This window comes from Trichosurus vulpecula, chromosome 1 (assembly GCF_011100635.1).
Source record: "Trichosurus vulpecula isolate mTriVul1 chromosome 1, mTriVul1.pri, whole genome shotgun sequence".
Taxonomy (NCBI): Eukaryota; Metazoa; Chordata; class Mammalia; order Diprotodontia; family Phalangeridae; genus Trichosurus; species Trichosurus vulpecula.
The window spans coordinates 114,456,234-114,461,018 of NC_050573.1; positions in this window are offsets into that span (position 1 = coordinate 114,456,234).

Below are 4,785 nucleotides of genomic sequence, written 5' to 3' on the forward strand. Positions count from 1 at the left end.
GTCTTTTATTTACTTACTAGTGTACAGGTTGTCATTGCCCACCCTCTTCTCTCTCGAGACCCTGTAGAAGCCTCCTGAGGTAGGGACTGTGTAATTTTTGTCTTTATATGTATGTCAGGTACTTTTTTCTTGGTCCAATGTCTTGCACATAGTATGTACTTAAGAAATGCCTGTCAAATTGTATCCAATCATGATTTATTTCCCTTCAGAATAGATTGTCTGACTATGAGCAGAGAGCCAGTCTTAATAAACTTATTTTTAAATCTCCCCCTCTTTTTACCAGTTTGCTATAATATTCATATAAACCCTTATTGGAAACCATTAGGCATTTCAATTTATTTCTTGAAGGTGATTTACAAGTCAAAGGCAGCTTTTCAGGCAAAGGCCAGGAATGAGACTTTGATGTTCTTTACTTGAAGCAATTTGCTAGGAACTTTTGCAAATGTTTCACTAAAATGTGTTTATGAAGACATAAAGATGTCAAGTTGAGTCATTCTGTTGCATTATGCAAAGTTGTTGCAGTGTCTTTTGGCCTCTCTAATGTGGCCTTTAAGAAGCAGCTTTGGGGTAAAGAGTCTGACTTTTGAGGGCCTTTCCTGCTCTAACAGAGAGACTGTAAACATGAAAAAACCACCCAGAAATTTCAAGGTCTGGAAATGTATGGCATTCAGTTAAAATCTCCCATAACGCAGCTGACAAAGTGAGCTGTCATTAATCCGACCACTTGTGCTACTCAGGTAGAAATTTCTAAATATAGAATATGTTTTTTTTTTTACTAAAGAATCTTTTTTTTTTTTTAACTAAAAAGTTGTTGGTTAGTTGTTTTTCAGTCATGTCCAACTCTTCATGACCCCATTTGGGATTTCTTTGGCAAAGATCGTTTTCCAGCTCACTTTACAGATGAGGAAATTGAGGCAAACAGGGTTAAGTGACTTTCCCAGGGTCACACATCTAGTAAGAGTCTGAGGCCAGATGGAGAATGCTATCTACATCCAGAGAAAGAACTATGAAGTTTGAATGCAGATTGAGGCACACTTCATGCTCGCCTTTTTCTCTTCTCTTTTGTTTTTGTTTTTGGGTTTTTTTTTTTGGTTCTGTTTCTTCTTTCTCATTATTCTTTCCATTGGTCATAATTCTTCTCCGATTCTCCTCTCTTCAATGCGAAGTCATTCGTGGTAGTTATATGAAATTCTATGCCGTCTTCGGGAGGAAGGGGGGAGGGAGGGGAGAAAATCTGGAACTCAAAATTATGTAGAACCGTCTGTTGTAAACTAAAAATAAAAATAAGTTAAAAAAAAAGAATCTGAGGCCAAATTTGAACTCACGGAAGTTTCTTGACTCCAGGAGGTTTCCTCTATCCACTGTGCTAGAAGACTATCAAGGCGGGGATGGGGTGAGGGAGACAACATTTTGAAATAGAAAGAGTGTTGAGTTTAAAGTCAGAGGACCTGGCTTTAAATCCTGGCTCAGCCACTTGCTACACTGGGAAAATCACTACAATTCTCTGGGCTCCAGTTTCCTCACTTGCAAAATGGGGGTTGGACTAGACGACTTCTGGCTATAAAGCTAAAATCCTAAAAGAAAAACACACAATTCACTGATGGGACAAAACCTAAAATTTCCATAAAAGCATATTTCAATATTTTTTGAAAAGTTGATAAAAAGCAAATGAACAGAATTTAGTGTTTTTTAATGTTCCTTAGAGGAAAGTTTTCAGTGGTTTAAAATGAGTTAGTCAATAAACATTTATTAAGTATCTACTATGTGTCAGACTTGATCTAATAAGGCAGACAACAAGCAAATAAAAATGTACAAGCAGGCTATACACAGGATAAGTTGGAAATCAACAGTGGGAAGGCATTACAATTAACAAAGATTAGGAAAGGTTTCCTGTCAAAGGTGTAATTTTAGCTGGAACTTGAAGGAAACCAGGGAAGTCAGGAGGAGACAGAGTTAAGGAGCGAGAGCATTCCAGGCAGGTGCTCATCTAGTATTTTCCTTGTTTTTTTTTTCCTTTTTTTTTTTTGGAGGGGGGAAGGCAGGGCAATTGGGGTTATGTGACTTGCCCAAGGTCACACAGCTAGTAAGTGTGTCAAGTGTCTGAGGCTGGATTTGAACTCAGGTCCTCCTGACTCCAGGGCCAGTGCTCTGCTCACTGTGCCACCTAGCTGCCCCCTTTTCCTTCTTTTTTAATAAAGTCCTTTGTACCTCCAGTATACTATGCAAATTATGTGATATAATTGAAACCTTCTTGAGTTGTCACATCAAAGTTAAAGTGCATTCTAATTTCTTATCTTTATACCTCAAATAGTTTCAGACTTTTTTAGTCTACTCCCTTAGACCATCTGGTGTAGTCTTGATGGTCATTTACCTAATTAGATGGAATCAGAGACAGTGGAATGTCAGGTCCCAAAGAACATTTGTTAATGGCCCAAAGTCAACCTGGAGGGAGGCCTCTGGTGGAATGCTCCAGAGATCTTTGCTCAGCTCTGTGCTATTTAATATTTTTTATCAGTGATTTGAATAAAGGCATAGACAGTTATCCAATTTGCAGAGAACACATGGTTGAGAGGAACGGCTGACAGGCTACACTTTAGGGTCAGGATCAAAAAATTTTCTCAGTTAGCTAGAGTTGGGCCAAGTCTAATGAAATGAGATGTAATTTGGATAAATGTAAATTCTTATATTTGGATTCGAACAGAGAACCTCACAAAACAAGAAGAGAGAAGCTTGGCTAGAGACTTTAGTGCGCTCCAAGCTATCCAGTATGTTCTCTCTCCAATCTTTTCTTCACCCAGCTGCCCAACTGACATTCCTAGAACACAGATCTAACCATATCACTGCTGCTCCCTACTCAAAAATCTTTGGGGGCTCCCTGTTGCTCCTAGGATGAACTATAAAGACCTCAGGGTAGCATGCAAAGCCCTTTATACTCTGGTTCTCACCTATCTTTCCAATCAAATTTAATATCACTCCCCTTTTTGTGCTTTCTGTCCATGACCTTCCATCTCTGCCTTTGCACATGGGTCCTTCATGACTGGAAAACAGTCCCTATCCCCTCCACTACATAGAATCCCTAGCACCCTTCAAAGCATAGCTCCAGTGCTGCCTCCTACATGAGACCTTTCCTGAGTTCCCCAGTTCTTAGCAATCTCCATCAATTAGACTTAATTTTCTTGTTATTTTATATAATATGTATTTACTTGTGTACGTATTGTATTTGTCTCCCTTTATTCTCTTCTCTTCCCCTCCCTGCCCCACTCTCCAGTAGAACATAAGCTCCTTGAGGACAGGAACTATTTTTGTTTTGTCTTTGTATTCACAGCAATGTCTCGAACAATTATTATCTTTTGGATTGTGTTGACTCAACTGTGAGCCAACACTATGATTGTGACAATCCCAAAAGCTAACACTAGCTTGAACTTGAACTTCATTGAGAGGCATACTGTTTATTAAGAGGAAAGTCTGGCTATACTTTGCCTTCCTCTGATCAGATTTAGAATATTGTATTCAGCTTATCAACGTCCTTACCCAGTTGTAATATCCTGAACTGCAGAATGACTAAGATGCTGAAGGGCCTGGAGACCTTGCTGTATGAGGATTGGTTAAGGAACTGGGGAAATCTGGAGGAGAGAGAGAGAAGGGAATAAGCATTTATATAACATCTACTCTGTGCCAGGCACTATGGTAAACACTTTACGAATATCTCATTTGATCCTAACAAAAACCCTGTGAAGTAGGTACTGTTATTTTACAGCTCAAGAAACTGAGGCAAACAGAGGTTAAGCGATTCACCCAGGGTCATGTAGCTGGTGAGTGTCTGAGGCTGGATCTGAACTGAGGTCTTCCTAACTCCAGGTCTGGAATGATAACCAATGTGCCTTCTAGCAGCCTAGATTATGGAACTGATTATTCCTGTCCTATTATTACCATTATATACATATATATAATATATACATACATATATACATATATGTATGTGTGTATGTGTATGTGTGTGTATGTGTGTATATAGTGTGTATATATATATATATATATATATATATATATATATATTATATACTATTGTAGTCCTGCCAGTTGGTCCCCCTACCACAAGTCTCTCCCCTCTTCAGTCTATATTCAGCTGTCAAAGTGATCTTCCCAAAGCATAGGTCTGACCATGTCACCTCTCTACTCAATAAACTCTAGAGGTTCCCTGTCACTCCCTTTCACCCTATCCCTCTGCTTCTTGCACTCTCTGTTCCATCTAATACCTAATTATGCCCTGCATACAATGTTCTGTCTCCTGCTTGCATGACTGTGCAGGCTGCCTGGAATTAACTCACTCCTTTTTCTTTCTTCTCAAAATCCCTGACTTCTTTCAAAGCTCAACTCATTTTCCTCCTATAGGAGGCTTTTCCTGATCCTCCTAGTTATAGCCTCCGAGATAAAATTTAAAATCCTCTTAGTGTTCAAGGCCCTTCATAACCTGCCCCTTCCTTTCCAGTCTTCTTATACCTTACACTTCCTTCCACATACTTTTCAATCCAGTTACACCGGTCTTCTTGCTGCTCCTCTATCGATATACTCCATCTCCAGACTCCAGGCATTTTCATTGGCTGTCACCCATGTCAAGAAAAGTCAAGGAAAGAAGGTATTGAGGACCTGAAGTAGAATCAAGGCTATGTTAACGGAGAGTAGAAGATAGATTTGAAATATGGTAAGGGTGTAGAATTGAGAATTGGATACTCATTGGATATGGTGTGGGGTGAGGAGAGGGCAGAACTGAGAATGAGTCTGGTA